Below are 19,085 nucleotides of genomic sequence, written 5' to 3' on the forward strand. Positions count from 1 at the left end.
ACAAGCTCTCCCATAAAAAACTGCGATGTTTCCATTTTTTCCCTATTATGAATACACAGCAGTGATTATCTTAGTGAACAGGTTTTTTTCCTTCTGTGTTTAGCATTATTCCTTTACTATAAATTACCAAAAGTGGAATGACTAAGTTATGACCAAATTCATTTCCCAGTGGTTTATACTGATTTATATTGACCTTGAGTTTTTAATGTGAGTTAAAATGTGTATACAATGCCAATTATTATTATTATTATTCTATTTTTACAAAATCTAGTGACAGAACTAAGCCAGTGAAGTTGGTCAACCCTATGAAAAGAGCAGTCAATATGGTTGCAGTCTCTGGGCTGCTCTTGTTAGCTTGGCCTCATGAGTCAAACCAGTGTGCTTGGGGGAAATTTGGCTCCCACAGCCTTGAATGTGGTGAAAAAGAGAAAAGAAAGAAAACCAGCACTTTGAGTAATCTAGTAATTGGGTTCTGCTCTCTGATAGGCTGACATGAGACCACAGTCACGTGAAACAACCATCAGAGGATGGTAACAGCTCAGCAAGAGTAGCTTGGCTCAGCAGGTGTAGAGTTCTGGTTTGGGAAGCAAGCTTCACTTGCCAGGGCCCTGCTGCATTCTTGAACCTGGCTGAAATCTAGCCCCACTGCTGGCCAAATAGTGAGCATTTGTGTGGAGATCGCCTTTGCAGGAAAATCCTCCTGGAGTGAGCACATTCTTTGCGATTATTCCACCCAGAAAAGCTGCTACTTTTGAGTTCACACTAAGGCATTGAGAATGCCACATGGGACCCTGGTCTTCCTTCTGAAATAAGAACCTTGGCTTGAAAGAGAGCAGGAGAGTGCTTAACTTTGGCCTCCCCGGAGTCAAATCCTTGTGGGACCTTCCTACCCCTCCCCTCCGTGTGTGAAATTTGCTTAATGGATTTTAGACAGCTGTGTTTAAAGGGAAGATTGACTGGTCCCCAAAGGCTGGGGATTCCCAGTGTGCATTACTTGAACCACTTCAAAATCTCCCTTCTAAATTGCTATCGCCTCCCAAATAGCTATCTTAATTTAGCTGATCCTGTAGTGCAATGGTTGAGCTACAGATACTGAATGAGAAAACCCTGGATTTGAATCCGGGCTTCACTAATAATACCTGTGTCCTCTCACCTTCCTCCTCATCTGTAGATTGAGGTAATAGAAGCAATCACTTTCGTCCTTGCAGAGTTTCTGTAAGCGTTGAATGAGGTAGTGCGCGTAAAGTGCTCGGCATATCCAGGTATTCCATACCTGTGAGCTCGCATGCTTATCGTGCACTCAAGCCGCCTTTGCCTCCCTGCTCTGTTCGGGGTATATGGTGGGTTTCTTCCTCTTGCGACGGGATTGTTTCTTTCTATCAGTGCTATATGGCCTTGGCGCTGGCATTTGCATGCTTAGTGTTAACAGGAATAGAGGAAAAAGCTCACTTTTGCAATGCACACAGTGGTTGCCACCTTCATTGCTATTCCCTTCCTGTTCCCTCAAGAGGAATTCCAGGCATCTCCTGAGGCAGCTGGCCCAGCCAGCAAGCACAGCACACAGTGCTTTCCCAGGGAGTAAGTCAAAGGATGAAATGTTCCTATCAGCACTCACTCAAGTAAATTGCCTCTCGATATTGACAAGGTGGAAGAAGGGATCCAAAGGTTGCTCTCTGCCAGAGTTCTGGCATCAGTGCTCCCAGGCCTCGAGCAAAAGCAGACAAAAGGAGACAGAGCCTCACCGAGGTTTGGGCAGACTCCTCCCTCCCAGCATCTGTTTAAAGTGAAAATGTTGACATCTGCCAAAGAACGGCTGGTGCTTCCCACTGTGCCTTCCTTGGCTTCTCTGAAAATGGAGGTAGATTAAATGCCAGGCTGGGGCAGGTGTCTCATCTAACCGCAAAGATGCCAGTTAGGATGCCCACAGCCCGCACCGTAGCACTTGAGTTCCAAGTCTGGCTGCAGCTCTCGATTCCAATTTCCTACTAATGCAGACCTTGGGAGGAAGCAGCAATGGCCCCAGTGGGTTAGATCCCTGCAGCCCATGTGAGAGTCCTAGGCTGAGTTCCTGGCTCCAGGCTGGTGAAGCTCTAATCGCTTTGAGCATTTGATGAATGAACCTTGTGCATGGAAACTCTCTACCTCTGCCTCTTGCCTAAATAATAATAATAATAATAATAAACACAAACCATCCTTCCCTTCCAAGAAGGTTCTAGATTCAAGTCTTGTGGTATAGTGGAAGGTCAGAAGCCTAGAATAAGAAGATAAATCCCAATCTTGCTTTCTGCCCTTCCTTAGCCTTGTGAACTTGGGCTAGACCTTTATCTCTAGAAAAAGCTGGACTTAAGCATGGGGCATTGCCCGTGTAGTGACTAGCAAGTATCATTGGCTAACAATTACTGTGTGCATCCAGTCAGCAGTTTGCTGGAAGCACAAGGAATGGAGAAACACATCAAATACTACCACAGGAACAGATGCAGAAAAATCTCAAATATGAGAAGTTTTATGAGAAAAGTCTCGGTTTCGTCAACAAATGACTGGCATCCGGAGAAGAGACTCTACATGTTAGAGATTTAAGAAACTTAACCAAATGTAACATACGGGTATTTTGTTCCAAATCAAACATTTATGAGGTGCTGTGTTTTGGATGTGTTTGCTGCTCCACAGGTTCACGTGGAGGAACCCCGGTCTTCAGTGTGGCAGTGCTGAGGGGTGGGGCCTCGTAGGAGGTGGCAGGGTCACTGGGGGCACTGCCCTTGGAAGAGATTGAGGTAGCTCTTGTGGGACCCTGGTTAGGTCCTGTGAGAGTGCATTGTTCTATTTTTAAAGATCTGTTTATTTATTTGAAAGGCAGAGTGACAGATAGGTAGAGCCAGAGAGAGAGAGAAAGAGACCTTCCATCCACTTGTTCACTTCCCAAATGGCAGCAATGGCCACGGCTGGGCCAGATTGAACCCGGAGCCTGGAATTCCATCTGGATCTCTCACTGGGTGGCAGGGGGCCCACATACTTGCACCATCTTTTGCTGCCTTCCCAGGTACATGAACAGTGAGCTCGATGAGAAGCTACGACTTAAATCAGTGCTCATATAGGATGCTGGCATTGCAGATGGCAGCTTAACCCTCTATGCCACAATGCCAGGCCCCAAGAATGCTGCATTGTTATAAAAGAGCAGGTCTTACCCCTGAAACTTTCAGCTTCCGATCTTGCCATGTGATCTCTCCCTGTGACACACATTGCCACCATGGTACCATCTGCCATGAGGCCCTGACCAGAGACTTGAACAAAGGGGCTGCCTAAACTTGGACTTTCAGTCTCCAAAACTGTGAGTTACGTAAACCTCTTTTCTTTGTATGCTGCCCAACCTCAGGTGTTTTTTTATAGCAATGGAATTGAGCAATGTTTTGATGCTTATTGGTATTAAGAAATTATTATTTATATAGAATATTGGTATTGTATTGCAATGGAGAAAGTCCTTCTTTCTTGGAGATAGGACCTAAAGGATATACAGAAAATACAATACAGATACAATACAATACAGAAATATCAATCGGAAATATACAATCAGAAATTTCTGATACAATACAGAAATAACATGTAGGGAATTTTCTTCAGAATAATCGAGTAGTAGAAAACGAGATAAGGTAATGGGAGATGAAGCAAGATCTGATTTGTGTTGAGAATGATTACAACTGGTCAGTGAATTTATGGGGTTCCATACAGTAATTATGTGTATCTGAAATATTCCATCACAAAAAGTTAAAGAATAGAGAAAGAATGTGGGATTTGGAGTCATAGATCCAACTGACCTCTGAAATAAAGAAATGTTTGCCTCCTGGGATTGCTGTAGGCGCAAGTGCCCAGCACATAGTAAGTGTCTAATCAGTGCTGGCTCTCATTAGAGATGAAACAAGAGGTTTGAACTCACTGTTCTCTGTGGTTCTGTCCAACTTAAAGAGCCTCTCAGTCCAACCTGTTCTATCACCGCTTAGCTTTCCTTATGTTCTTTGCTACTTCATGTTCACCTTTCTGGAAACTTGAACTTCCTCTGATGCTCACCTCCCTTTGCCCTGGGGTATCTGGACACATTACCTGGGCAGCCAGGTGTCAGTCCCATAAGGCGTGTTGGACTGATTCCTAGATTGGCAGGTGCAAGTTTCTGATTTCCTCACCTGCGCACTTACTCGCTGGTTCTTTTTCTAGTAGCTTCCTGTCATCTGAAACAAGAGCTTGAAGCTTCGGGAGGAAGGTAGAAACTTGAGGTGGAGAAGGGTGCATAGGATTCAATTACATCCTCACTGCACATCTCCTCCTTGGTCTCCCACCCCCCGGCTGGGGAGAAGAGTCAGGAACCCAGGTGCCTGTCTCCGCTCTGCTTCTCAACATGGGAGTGGGCAAGGCACTTGGCTTTCCTGTGCCTCAGTTTCTTCCCTTGTAAGATGAGGGCAAGCATAGTCATGTTTTGGTTCATATAGAGCCTGGTTAAGCTTGCAGATTCCGGAACAGGACTCTAGAACAAATTCCAATGCTGGGTTAAAATCCTGGCCCTGCTTCATATCAACAGTGTGAGCTTGGAGTGACCTTGGGCTGCACAGTGACACAGTTTCCTCATTGGTAAGAGGGGAATAGTAATAGTACCTACCGCATAGGATTGCTGTAAGGATTAAAATGCACAGCATCTGATGCCCAGGAGTTACTCAGCCAGTGTTGGTTATTATGAAGGCACTTCAAAAAGTTCATGGAAAAGTGCAATTAAAAGAGGAGTGAGCACTGTCTAGTATCAAGACACAAGTTAAGATGCCCAGCTCCACATTGAAATACTGGGTTCAATTCCTGGCTCTGGCCCTGACTCCAGCTTCCTGTTAATGCAGAACCTAGATGGCAGCAGTGATGGCTCAAGTGATTGGGTTCCTGCCAACCATGTGGGGGACCTGGATGGAGTTCCCGGCTCCTGGCTTTGTTCCTGTCAACCACTATGGGCATTTGGAAAGTGAACAAGCAGATGAAGGTTCTCTGTCTGTGTCTATCTCTCTGCCTCTCAAATAAATAAGCTTTTGGAAAAAAAAAGAGAGAGAAATGTCTTTTGGTGCAAAAAACATAGATTTTTCATAATATGCATTGTCTAAAACATTTTGAAGGGCCCTAGGACCAGCTCTATCGTTGCCCTCCCTGCACAGAGCACTCTGAGAGCTCACTTGCACGCTTGGCACATCACTGCAGCCCTCATTTCAGGTCTGTTTTATTTCCATGCCAACCCTGGCTTCCATCCACCAGGAGGTCTAGCCAGCACGGTGTCCAGTGAATGTGTCATTGACTGGGGTCATGCAAGGAAAACCGCTGCGTTACACCCCTGCTAGGTTCAGCTCTTTCCTACACAGAGCACTTTGGACTATAATCCTACCAAAGATGAACCTGGGGTGGGGTGTATGGGACAGGAGAGCAGAGGAGGAGGGATAAGATAGCATGTCCCATTGAAGTAAGAGACTCCCCACGCCCCAGGAAGACCACAAGGAGAGGTGCAGCTGGGAGCACCCTCGCTTTTCCCCAGATAACCCCACCTTGGCTATGCCCAACTCCTCCTATGGATGCCTTTCAGTGAAGGCTTGTGGTCCAGGGAAGGGGCTCCCAGTTTGAGACCTGGAGCTTTAATGACTCCCCGCCTTGGAGTGGCACTTTAACCTCTCAAAGCTGCTGGCTCTGGTTCATTACTCAGCGTTGGATGCAATCCAAGAAGCATGGACAACAAGGAGGGAACCCAAGAAATGCACAAAGCAGGGATGACGGGAAGTAACAAAGGATCCAAGTCACCAAGGCAACAGCCCTGGGGGGAATGGGTCTTGGTCTGGGCCTGTGGAGGGGTTTGAGGCAGGCCCCCATGGACTGGGGTCATCCAGCCTCCTCCCTCAGGATTGCAGGGGCTGGCTGGTGCTCGCCGGCTGAGTGTTTCCAAGGCATCAACTCTTCTTCCTGACTGAAGACCCCACACGCATTCCTGTACAGGTCTACTTCCCACTGTCCCCACCACGCCTCAGACTATAGAACTGCAGGCAAAGAAACTGGTAAGGACAATCGGCCCTTGTGCTGCTTCCTCTCGGGTGTTGAGAAAGATCTGGAATGGAGTTAGCTTTGTGGGGATTTCCAGGTGCTGGATCCCTAGAGCAAGTTTGAACTGAAGTTGGCTGTTTCCACCTGCTTGGCGAGCGCAGGCCAAGCCACACCTGGTCATGCCAAGTCACGGGGCCAAAGTGTTTGTCACAGCGTCTTGGCAAAGGTGTCAGGCCAGATTTAACAGAAACAAAGGTAAAATGATCAACCACCGCAACACCAGACGCCCAGCTACAGAGAGTGATGTGTTTTTTAGCTTAGGATACACATTCCAAAATGTAGGTAAAGAAAAATCTTTGAGCGAAAGGAGGGTATGAAAAATCTGGGCAGCATCTGGACACGAGGATCTCGGTTCCAAAGGGCGGGCGAGTTGATGAGGCGGGGAGAGGGCGGTGCTGGAGCTCCGTCGTTGGAGGGACTTTTATATCTTCCTTGATCTCTACAGAGACGAAGGATGTGTTGAGATTGAAGGGGACGACTCTCCCAATGCAAAGCATATTGTTTTTAGGTCACAGACAGTATCTAAGGCAGGGGGTCTCACCCTGCCGCCCACTTCCCGCTGTGTCCCCAAGCACCATGACACCTGTGCAGCCTCTGGGTAGCTTTGTTCTCAATGGTGGAGTGAGCATGTGAGGCCAGCCCTTCTGGAGGTGTGGAGGGCACTTGTGGGTCTGAAAACAGATGGTCTGGGTTGACTTTGTGTGCTCCTAAGAAAGACAGGTTGGGGTCATAAGCTCTGGTACCACGGAATGTGATGGGATTTGCAGAGAGGGGCGGCCCAGAGATAACCCAGTCGAAGTGAGATGGCCGGCGTGGGCCTTCTCCAAGCAACACTGCTGTCCTTACGGTAAAAGGTGGGGAGACATCAGGAGGCTGGGGACAGATCTGTCCCTCACAGCCTCAGAGGAAGCCACCGAGGCAGACACCTGGTCTGATTTCTGGCGTCTGCAACTGTGACAACATAAATTCCTGCTATCTGGGCCGCGTGGGTCGTGGTGCTTTGTCATGGCAGCGCTCACAATCCCTGCACCCGACAGTGAGTGAGTCTGTGCCAGCCGCCAGCTCCCACCCCAGGACCTGCCATGCCCACAGCACCGGAGAGCAGAGGGCCCTGACTCTGATTTCAGTTCCTCCTGGGAGGAACCACTGTCAGAAACCCCTCACTGGGGCCTGCCTGCCTGCTCTGCTCTGTTTCTGTTTGAGTCTAGACAGTTCTTCCCCCAGGAAACAGCTGAGAATCCAGGCTTGACTGATGGCAGCCATGTCTGGTTCCAGTTCAGTGAGGGGCCCAGGTTCATGGCACAAACCTATCCCACTGTGGCTTCCATTGCTTGAGCTCTTGGGTTCTCAGTCTCAGCTGAGCCCTATGCAGATTGATGACTACAACCCCAGGGGTCCAAGGCAAGAGGGGGATGGTTTACAAAAACCCACTCCCTACTCCAGTAGTCCAATTCAAAATGCATTAAATCCACTCTCTCGTATTTGTATTGAGTGCACATTTGTACTGATTTGTATTTTCATAAACGTCGATAGGATGAAAAGAATAAGAATGATCTACAAAGGAGAGGAGGGAGTCGAGAAGTCAGATGAAAGGAAAGAGGTGACAAGCAAAACTTTCCAGATATACTGTGATGTAGAATTCTGACTTTTAAATCACGTAAGTGAATTACTCCTTAAAAACAAAATTTTAACTTAAAACATACTATCTATTGAAAAGGGCCCCCAGAGTCCTACTTTTGCAAAAGAAACACACCCTATGTAATTTGTGAAAAGTTATTTTAAATGCTCATGCTACCCTGTGTTTAAAATGGGGACAGCTTGCTTAGCATGAATGCAAGCCTGTAGAACCTGTTGGCCATAGAGCCTTGATAGGCTGCTGGAGGAGCCCTCGGCAGACCTGCATCTTTCAGTCTCGGCTTCCCAGGGAACTGGCTGAGCGGCCTCGCTGCTCCTCTCACCCTGACCCCAGCTGAATTCATGCAGATGTTCTGGGGCTCAAATGTAAAATCACTTGGAAAGTCGCAGTATCTTCCCAGATCTGTGTAGGTGGAGGCCCTTCCCAACAATCCACACAGCCTAAAATGGGACTTGTTACCTGAATCTCAAGGATGCTTGAACCAGTGGCCATGGGCTGGGGTCCCGTGAAGGATGGTGTTGGTCGCCTGGCTTCCTACTCTCCCTCGCAGCCTTTCATCTGGGGGTGGAGGTGACTGAGGCACAACTCCGCTCCTCCAACAAATGAGCTTTAGGAACACAGAAGAACGACTTAAAAATTCACGGATTTTTCAATCCTTTCCCTTCTCTACCTTAAAAATGTACAGAAGGCTGGAAGGGGCAGGAGAGGTGGTAGGAGTTTTGAAAGAGATTTCAAGAATAGAAAAGAAAATTGAGAGAAGCAGCGGCAGAATGCGTCCTGCTATGCTGACATGTTTCCCTTTCGATTTTGGTGGTAGTTTTTTGCTTTTCTTTTTTTTTTCTTTTTTCCCTCTTTTTTTTTTCCTTCCCTAAAAAAATGTCTAGGATTTTGTCTCCTCTGAGCAGAAGCTTGGAAGGAAAACCTGACATCATCTCCAGAACTGTGAGGCTGCTTTGTGCTGCGGTCACTCAAATGCTTCTCTTCAATTCCCTGCAGCCGCCAACCTACCATGTGGCAGGTCTGGAGAGCCAGGGAGGGAGGCCCGGACGAGTGGAGCTGCCGGGGCGGGCGGCTCCCCCGGGGCGAGGGCGAGGGCAGGCGGAGCCCCAGCTCCTCCCAGCCGGCTGAGCGCCTGGCCCCTCCTATTGCCACAGGGGAATAGGAGGAGAGACCTACATTTAAAAAGGCAGGAACCTACCAACTGCAGAGCTCCTAAAATGCAGAGTGAGAATTCCCATGTGTGAGGTCAAACGGAGGCCAAGAATTACCTAATCAGCTCTGAAAACCCCCTCCATAGGGGGTCAGGTCAGGCTGGTAACACCCCAAACCATTAACTAGAGCTACCACCTACCTCCACCAACCTAGCCTCAAGGCTGTTTAATTTTCTTGGTTTTTTTTGGTGTTTTGCCGGAGACAGTTTTTCTGGTGGCATTTCTGTGACTTCCTGTTTGTGACTGAGCCTTCCTTAGCCTACTTCCTTTTTTGGGGGTTAGATGGCCCTGACTACCATTTCCACCCAGATGCATGGAAAGGGTGTGTGCGTGTGCTGATGGAAACAGTTCGTGTTCTTTTTTATGTTATAAAACACCTTCCTGATACATTCCCGTTCTCTCTTGCTTCCCACAACACCAGGGTGTGCGCGATACCATTATGTCTAAGTTACAGAAAAGGAATAGAGCAAAGCCTGCCTCTGAATCCCTGATTCTGACTTATTCTGTAAGGGAGACTTAAATTGAGCTTATTTGGCAAAGCTCTGTTCCGGGAGAATTTATGTATTGAGTGTTTATTACAGGCTGATCCCGAAGAGTAAAGTCTGAGTTGGCTTGGTCCCTTTGCCAGAGTAGTGGAGGAATTCTTAAGGATGTGTTATTTCGTTTTGAGAGGGAGCTTCAGCAGTCTTTCAACATGGCTGTCCTAGGCCCATGCTGGGGTGTCCTCTGTCCTAGCCCCGGGGGTGCACTTCCAGCATCAGGCAGTAGGAGGAGCATGTGTGCAAGAGGAGGAGAGATCCGGCAGTGCAGGCAGGAAATGCCTGAGACCCACCATGTGTCCTTAGCAGGCCGGGGTTGGAAAAACTATTTTTTTTCCCCCTCTGCCTGAATGCTTAGAACCTATGGCTCCAGGCGTCTCTGCCAACACTTGCACTCACTGACTTGCAGGGTGGGAAAAAACCAGCCTCTGAGAGTTGTAGTCAAAGATTACATATGTCCACTGGATCAGAGGCAGGAAAAGCCTGCACACGCCTGCAGGGGGAGGATGTTGGCGGGGAGAGGGCCATCCGGGGTCTGCATGTCACATGACCCCTGCCCAGAACAGAATTGTGTGCAGGCCACAGCGAGAGCTGGAATGTGAGCTGCACACAGAGGGAGACGTGTGTCTGATTGTGCACTGTATTTCTGGCTTCTCCAACAGTGCAGGTGGCTGGCTTGGCTCTCCAGGGCCTTTTACATGGGCCTCACATTGCAAGAGCCCACTAACCTCTGCTGCACTCTGACAAGGGCCTTGAAGTTGGGTAGAAAAGAAACATCCTTTGGCATTGTGTGACTCCACACCCAGCGGGACCCCAGGCAGAGGTGTGTGCAGTTCACCCTGGAATAGCTTGGAGTGCCAGTTGGTCACCTTCACTCCAGGCTGGGGCTTTCTCTCACTTCTCCTTTCTAGGATACAAGTTTAGTTCCTTACACATTTTTTATTTATCTTTTGGTGAGCTTCTATCCACTTTCTCACTCCTTAAATGCCTGCAACATCAAGGACTGGGCCAGGCTGAAGCCAGGAGCCAGGAACTCAATCCGGGTCTCCCCATGGGTGACCAGGGAGCCAGCACTGGAGCCATCACTTGCTGCCTCCCAGGGTGCACATTAGGAAGCTGGAGTCAGAAGCAGGGCTGGGATTTGAACCTAGCACACTGACATGGGGTATGGGTATCCCAAGTGGTTTCTTAACTCTGTATCAGATGCCTGCCCCAAACTGGAGTTTCTGAACCTGGGGAAGAAAAGTTGCAAACCTGCAGCAGCAGATCGCCTCTGAGGGCTGGCTGACTGGCAGGCAACAATTTCCTTCCCAGGAAAAGAGAAGCAGAAGTCAGCAGTCACCTATCTTCTGGGTTCTTAGATATAAGGCAGCAGACTTTCTGATTATGGTTGTTTACAGAAAATCCTGGTCTCGGTTCCAAATACCCATGAGACTTGTATTCTGACACACTGTCGCTCCCCCTCTTCGTGGAGGAGCAACACTGAACCCTGCGCTGTTCTTTCGTCTGCTCGGCCCTCCCCGGGTTTGCTGCTGGTTCTTCCCGGGTTGGCTACTATCCCTTCCACCTCCGTGGAAGGGCAGTTCCCCCTGGCCGCATTCCCCACTTCCGCAGGGGAGCGGCACACCGCCGGCCGGTTCTCTCGGGGGCTGCACGGGTTCCCTTAGATGTTCCCCATAGATGTTCCCGGTGCATGCCGTCTCTCTCCTCCTTTATAGTCCTCCTCCGCCAATCCCAACTCGGCTGCCCACACGCCGAGTACGCTGCTCTCCAATCAGGAGCAAGTCCTACAGTTAATTGGTTGAACTGGAGGCAGCTGTGCGGAAGCTGTTTACTTCTCTCCCAGCGCCATATTGTGGGAGAGCAGATGCATAGAATAAGTCTTAATTCCAGTAACAGTCTAGTCCGGTTGCTCCCCACAACACACCTGCTCCCGTGTCTGTGTGTGTGCATGGGTTTTGTTTTTGAGGGTTTTTTTTGAGGGGTGGGGTGGGGGGAGTAGTTAAAATGTTGACTTCCTAAGGTATTTTTCTAGACCAGAAGAACCCATTAACCAAAGTCAAAGTTTCCTGTAGGAAGTGGGCTTTTAGAATAGCAACTAGGACCTCTGATCCACATCAGAGCATGTAAGTTCAGTTCCCGCCTCCTGCTCCAGACTCCAGCTTCCTGCTAGTGCAAACACGGCAGGCAGGGGTGGTGGCTCAAGTTACTGTGTTCTTGTCACCCACGTGAGACACCTGGATTTTTTTTTTTAAGATTTATTTTATTTTATTTGAAAGAGTTACAGAGAGAGGCAGAGGCAGAGACAGAGAGAGAGGTCTTCCATCTGATGGTTCACTCCCTAGTTGGCTGCGATGGCCGGAGCTGCGCCAATCCAAGCTTCTTCCAGGTCTCCCACATTGGTGCAGGGGCCCAAGGACTTGGGCCATCTTCTACTGCTATCCCAAGGCCATAGCAGAGAGCTGGATCAGAAGAGGAGCAGCCAGGACTAGAACCGGCACCCATATGGGATGCCGGCACTTCAGGCCAGGGCTTTAACCCGCTGCACCACAGTGCTGGCCCCAAGACACCTGGATTTTGTTCCCAGCTCCTGGCCCTGACCATCATGCACATGTAAGTTAAAAAAGTAATAATTCAAGGAGCCAACATGGAAATGGACAAATAACCCATTAAGAGCAGATGGCATTAATCTTTGCATCTCAGTCCTCACGGGATTTCCCCCAAGGTAAAGGGAACCTATACAACATTTGTGTTTATCATCATAGAGATACCTATGTATGCCCAATATAAAGTGATATCAATATGCTGAGTTGGTGGGCCGGCGCCGTGGCTCACTTGGTTAACCCTCTGCCTGTGGTGCTGGCATCCCATATGGGTGCCGGGTTCTAGTCCTGGTTGCTCCTTTTCCAGTCCAGCTCTCTGCTGTGGCCTGGGAGGACAGTGGAGGATGACCCAAGTGCTTGGGCCCTGCACCCCACGTGGGAGACCAGGAGGAAGCACCTGGCTCCTGGCTTCAGATTGGCACAGCGCCGGCCGTGGTGGACATTTGGGGGGTGAACCAACGGAAAGAAGACCTTTCTCTCTGTCTTTCTCTCTCACTGTCTATAACTCTACCTGTCAAATAAAAAAAATAAAAAAGACCTTTCTCTCTGTCTCTCTCTCTCACTGTCTATAACTCTACCTGTCAAATAAAAAAAAAAAGTTGGTATAAGGAATTTATATGATCTTCTGCATGTTTCTTACTTTCACAGCCCAAGACCCCATCAGAAAGTTTGCTTTGCCTTTGCAACCACTCTGATTTGAGTAATTAATTTGTTGATTTATCATTGCTTTTGTATTCCTATGTGCTAAACCTGAGAGAATGATCAGGGGCCACCCTCAAACAGCTCAGCTTGAGGAGGGATTCCTCACGCTGCACTCTGTGAGTGTTCACGTATGCAAGTCCCAGGAAGAAGGGCTTGAGAGGGAGGGAGAAGGCTTCACTCTACCTGGATGAGGTGGTAGAAGCAGCTGCAGCAGTCCAGGCAGGAGTCGGTCCTAGCCGTGTGCCTCTGGACAAGATTCCAAATCCATGTGTTTCATCATCTATATAAATGGGAAGAACTGCGGCACTTATGTCCTGGGATTTCTTCTGTGAGAATTTGATTGTAAGCACTCAGCGTGGAGGTGGCGGGGGCGGGGGTGGGGGTGGGGGCGGGGGCAGAGGTGAGGTGGTAGAGAGGCTTTACTGAGAGGACACAGCAGGTAAGGAAGGAAATGGGGACGAGGGAAGAGTGTGCCAGGTGGGTCCCAGTCTTGTTTCAGCAAGTCCTGCAGGTGATTCTGATATACACTGGAGTTCCAGACCCCCTGAGGCATGCTGAGCTTGGGTTGTAAGTCGGGTGCTATGGTTTGGATGGTTTGAGTTTGTCCCTCAGAAGTTCAAGTACTAGCAGCTTGGTCTCCAGTGTAAAGGTGGTGGGTTGGTAAAAGCTTTAAGAGGCGGAGTCTCTAAGGATGTGATTGGGTCATGGGGACTCCGCCCCTGGAGAGATTAACTGTCGTGCCAGGGTGAGCAAGATCTCCTGGGCCTGGATTATTTCCCAGTAGAGCAGGTTGTTACAAGAGGCCACCTCAAGGCTGACCCCTTCTGCACATGCCCAGTTCCTGTCCCACTTTTCTGTCCTGTGTGGTGTAGCCAGTGCCAGGCTGTTGGGACCCTCCAGCCACCAGAATTGCAAGACAGACAAACGCCTTACTTTATACATCACCCAGCCTCAGCTGTGTTGTTATGGCCACACAAAACAGACATAAGGGCATCAGGGATCACACACTTGGATTGGCATTTGTGCCTGTCTCCAGGGCAGAGGGGTGGGAGGGAGAAAGGAAGATTAAGAGTTACTGGGTCCAGGTGAGAGAGGGTGGGGGGCTTCAGCTCAAACCTTGGTGGTAGGAATATGAAGGGCAAAAGTGTGTGATGTCGCAGAGTGGGGAGACCAAGGTAGGGGGCGGGGGCCACCTGGAAGACATGACAGAGGTAGAACTGCAGAGTCTTCCCAATTAGACTGGGGGGTGGGTACAGGAAGAGACATGAGGGAGCCCAGAGATAGTGAACACAGGGCTTTTCAGGCAGTGACTAGTGCCTCTGCGGTCTGCTGGGACAGTTCATCTGGCCCCTCCCTTGGCCTCCTTCGGGTCACCAAGGTGACTGACAGCACAGCCCGGCATTGGCATCCACGCAGGAGGTCTGGTTCCCCTCAGGAATGCACTGCTCCCCAGGGCGCCCTGGGCTCAGGAACCACACCCTCCACCTCCCCTGGTCCCCCCAGCCCAGGGAGTCATTCCACCCCTCCGGCTGCTGCCACATCGGCTGCTGAGTCACTCTCCCAGAACAGCTGGTGGCCAATGTACTTTTCTCTCCACGGTCTGGGAGCACTTCCAGGACGGGCCCCATCCCCCCAAGAAAACATTCTGACCTACCCTTCAGCGCAAGCTCTCCTAGTCCAGCGGCCACCCACTTCTGCCGCAGCCGGGGGCCCTGCTCTGTCTCTGACTTCATTATTCCCTTGCTGTTGCCACATCTAAAGGAGGAATTCTGTAAGAGGGAAGTGTTGGTGGCTCCCCTGCAGCAGTGTTTCTCCAAGTGTCATCTGTGACCCACCTCTGGCCTCCAAGTCCCCTGCTGCTTTGGGGCTGGGTTTAGGGCTAGAGAGCAGGAACCCACAGTTTTAGTGAGCATCTCCAAGTGACTCTTGAATGACCTGCTGAACAGCAGCAGTGATGGCACTAGAATTGCCTTTTGTGATGTTCCTGGACCCATTCTGTGGCTGATGTGGCTTCCCCAGTGCCATGGGCCTTCCTGGCTGCCGTGGTTGAAGTCAGGGCGTCCCTTTCCTAAGTCCACCAGCTCAGTTCTTGAGGCGTTGCGGGGTGGAGGGAGAGGAGTGAGGGGAGAATGCAAATTAAGTGCCTATGTGTAAAAGGAGCCAGATACACCTGTCTAAAAAGACAAATCCAGAGATGGGTGATTGGCACTTGGGATCCTGCATCCCATTTCAGAGTTTCTGGATCAAGTCCCAGCTCCTCTACTTCCTGTACAGCTTCCTGCTAACACATACCCTGGGAGGCAGAAGGTCCTGGCTCAGGTACTTGGATCCCTGCCAGCTACATGGGAGACCTGGGTTGAGGTGCAGGCTCCTGGCTTTGGCCTGGCCCAGCCCCAGCTGCTGTGAGCACTGGGGAAGTGAACCAGCAGATGAAAGGCCTCTCTCTCTCTCTCTCTCTCTCTCTCTGTCCATCTCAGTGCCTGTCTACCTGCCTTTCCAATGCACTGAAGAGGGAATATAGCTCAGAGGTGGAACATTTGACCACAAAGTAAATGAAATGAAAATAAATTTTTAAAAATTTAAATCCAGTGCATTTTCAGACCCAATAGAGTTGGGTCACCATCACAGTACTTCTCTTTCAAAAGACAAACTACGTGTGCTCCCAGATTCCAAGGAGTGGTTTTGACTCACCACCCATAAACTATTTTGCTGATTATTTTTCTTGGTTGCAGTGATGGATTTCTCCGAAGTCAGGTCCTCTCTCACCTTTTCCCTTATGTCCAGTAACTGGCCAAGGTCAGCAAAGGGATCCGTGCTGGAGGAGCCGAGTGCGGTGCTGTGCAGAGCTGAGTGTTGCTCCTACAGGAAGGCGCCCTCATCAGCATGCTTTGAATTGTAAGGAACCTAGGAGAGCAATGGACACGTAGATTCGAAAAGAATTCCGAGGCATGAATTCATTCGAGGGTTCTGGATACTTGGGTTTGGTTTACTTGTTCCACAAGTATTTGCTGAGGCCAGAACCCAGCCCGGAGTTAAGCACTGATGGGATATGGAGATGGAAAAGACATGATCCACACCCTTGCTGAACACATGGCTTGGCCAGCAAGATGAGACACGCGCGTCATTGTCCAGTGCCATGCAGGGCATTTACGGAGTGATTGGGCATCAAGGGCTCATCCCGTTAGAGCAGAGGGAAAGAGAGCACCCACCCAGGGCTGGCTGGCTAGGGGGACCTAATGCTGTCCTGAAATTTTGCAAAAATGGGGGGGAGCGGGAGGGAGAAGAGTCGCAGAGCTCCAGGCAGAGACTGTCTAAGCAAAATGCCCAGCACCAAGCAAAGAAACTGTCCCTATTGCGCACAGTCGGCAAGCAGCCTGGAAGAAGCCTGAGCTCGGGCTGGGAATGCTGAGAGATGAAGTTCGGTGTCTCCAACACACAGAATGTGGCAGGCACCGCGTTCCCCACCCACTCGACATTTTCTAGTTTGTGTGTTGCAACAACACCGAGGGGACAGCACTAGCCCTTGCTGCATTTCCCACGAGGAAGCTGCAGCACACGGCGGTTTGGTTATTAGTTCAAAGCCGCACAGCTAAGTAGACAGAAGAGCCAGGAAGCAAAGCTGTGAGTTTCTTGGGGACTCCCTTTATCCTTCCTCCCCCTTTTCAGATCATGTGGCTCCTTGCAGGAGAGGCTGGCGGCTCCCTCGAACGCATGTGGTCCCTGCCTCTGCCTGGGCAAGGCTCTGTTTTCTTGTCCCATTCATATGATGCTGGGAGTGGCACCAAGGCCAGGAAGGCATGGCCAGTAGTCCATCTCTGGCTGTCTTGATCCTTCTGTATGTTTGTATTTTTGAGATCCTTGATATGTATTTCCAAAAAGAAAAAGACAATAAGCTCTGACCTATATCATGCTAAACACTCAGCATATTGCACAGCCCTAGTCAGGTCTATCGTCAGCAGTGAGGAATAGAAAATGCCTTCAAAATGCTTTTTTTTTTAAAAAAAAAAAAAAGGTCAGAAGTTCATTCCTCTCTCTTGCAATAAATCCAGAAGTGGGCAATTTAAGGACAGTGTGATGGCTCCATAAAACTTCACAGGGCTCCAGACTTTATTCTTCTTGCTTCTCTACCGCCTTTAGTGTTCTGCCTCCTGGATCAGGAGGGCTGTGTGAGCTCCAGCCATCACTCTCACACTCTAACCAGTAGCAAAGAAAGCAAGCAAGAAAGCATTGCTTTCGCAATGTAAGAATCTTCCCTAAAACTCATGACTGGTGCATAGGGAGATTACTGATGCCATAAACAGGAGTGTCAATTTGTAAAGTCAACAACAGGAGTCACTGTGCACTTACTCCTCATGTAGGATCTCTGTCCTTAATGTGCTGTACACTGAGGCTTAATGCTATAACGAGTACTCAAACAGTATATTTCACATTGTGTTTCTATGGGGGTGCAAACGATTGAAATCTTTACTTAATGTACACTAAACTGATCTTCTGTAAAAAAAAAAAAAAAGAAATTATCAATTCCCAACTTGACTCTCACTGGGATTAAACATGACAATAGGTCTGATCTGATTTCATCATCATTTAAAAAAAATCATCTATTGTTTTTCACTTTATGTTTCTGTGTGGGAGCAAACTGTTGAAATCCTTACTTAATGTATACTAAGCTGATCTTCTGTATATTAAGATAATCGAAAATGAATCTTGATGTGAATGGAAGGGGAGAGGGAGTGGGAAAGGGGAGGGTTGTGGGTGGGAGGGACGGTATGGGGGGGGAAGCCATTGTAACCCATGAGTCGTACTTTGGAAATTTATATTCATTAAATAAAAGATTAAAAAAAAAAAAAGAATCTTCCCTAGAAGTAGGTCAGAGTATGTCCATGAGTTTCATCGGCCAGAAGCTAGTTCAATAGAAAATTTGAGCCGGCGCCGCGGCTCGCTAGGCTAATCCTCCACCTTGCGGCGCCGGCACACCGGGTTCTAGTCCCGGTCGGGGCACCGGATTCTGTCCCGGTTGCCCCTCTTCCAGGCCAGCTCTCTGCTGTGGCCAGGGAGTACAGTGGAGGATGGCCCAAGTGCTTGGGCCCTGCACCCCATGGGAGACCAGGAGAAGCACCTGGCTCCTGCCATCGGATCAGCGCGCGGTGCGCCGGCCGCGGCGGCCATTGTAGGGTGAACCATCGGCAAAGGAAGACCTTTCTCTCAGTCTCTTTCTCTCACTGTCCACTCTGCCTGTCAAAAAATAAAATAAAAAAAAAATAGAAAATTAGCTGCAGGGATGCTTGGAAGTGTCGCTTTATTTCAGGCTGCCACATGCCCAGGAAAAAATGTATTACCAAAAAAAAAAAGTGGGAGTAGATATTTAGGTAGGCATGTAGCAGTTTCTGTCACAAATCTATTGGCTTGTTTAATCTTTCTTGTCAAATGATCCTGTGAGTTAGATACAGTTATCCTCCTTTATAGGCAGAGATTTGATGCTCACGGAGGTTTGCTGGGCTTGGGTCACACAGGCTGCTAAGGAAGGAGCTGGGACCGAACACTGATCCACAGGGAGTGCAAACATCGCTTGGAGTGTGACTGGTCTCTGTCTTTCCTGCCCAAGATGAACCTTTCCACTTTCATTCAGGCTAAGAAAGAGTTAACGTTTTTCACAGCGACTGTGGCTAGGAAACCAGGCAGTAAAAGAAACCACAAGGGAATGAAATGGCTGGGCACAGGAGCCTAGATTGAATGTCCCGAGATGACCAACACCCTGCCCAGGACTGGGCTGGAGCACTCAGAGGACCCAAAGGGTTCACAGGCTCCGGTCTCCCCCAGCTCCACTCCATTCCCCGGGGCACACGTTTCCACCAGCCTCACTTGTCTGGTGTTTGCCCTTGATTGTGGCTGGTATCTGAGCGTCTTCTCACTGCTGTGTCCTGTGGGTCCTTGGTTCTGGCTCCCTGAATGCTGCAGCCTCTGCTCTGTATGGACCCCAGTGGGGGCCGAGGGCCTCACCACCCACCCTGGGGCCAGGCCGGGGAAAACTCTGGCTGGAAGCCGATGAACATAGCAGAGGTGAGCTGCACGGCACAGCCTTGTGAATGGTGGAGACTCTCAAGGTGCCCAGGGCCTCTTTCCTCAGGTGCTTGGTGCAGCTGACTCAGGTGCTGCCTCTGCATCCTAGAAAGGGCGGGCTGGCTCCAGGTAGCAGCAACGCCCTCTGAAGCAGGCTGCCTCTCTCGGAGCCTGATGCACTCGTGTTGCCAAGGGATGCTTCTCAGTGTTTCCCTCTCCTCCTTCCTTTTTC

At 49.5% G+C, this 19,085-nt stretch overlaps 1 protein-coding gene and 1 long non-coding RNA gene across 3 annotated transcripts in view; one reads left to right on the top strand and one right to left on the bottom strand.

The window, feature by feature from the left end:
• Positions 1-19,085, top strand: part of LOC149127717 (uncharacterized) — a 203,802-nt gene that overhangs the window by 136,679 nt on the left and 48,038 nt on the right. The window lies entirely within an intron of this gene.
• Positions 6,406-13,116, bottom strand: LOC149127718 (uncharacterized). Its single transcript, XR_016228791.1, has 3 exons — positions 12,980-13,116; positions 8,201-8,348; positions 6,406-6,544 (listed from the first exon to the last, which is right to left on the bottom strand). It is a non-coding gene; the product is annotated as an uncharacterized LOC149127718 (long non-coding RNA).

The sequence above is a fragment of the Oryctolagus cuniculus genome, chromosome 2 (assembly GCF_051225735.1).
Source record: "Oryctolagus cuniculus isolate XC-2025 breed Fujian yellow rabbit chromosome 2, ASM5122573v1, whole genome shotgun sequence".
Taxonomy (NCBI): Eukaryota; Metazoa; Chordata; class Mammalia; order Lagomorpha; family Leporidae; genus Oryctolagus; species Oryctolagus cuniculus.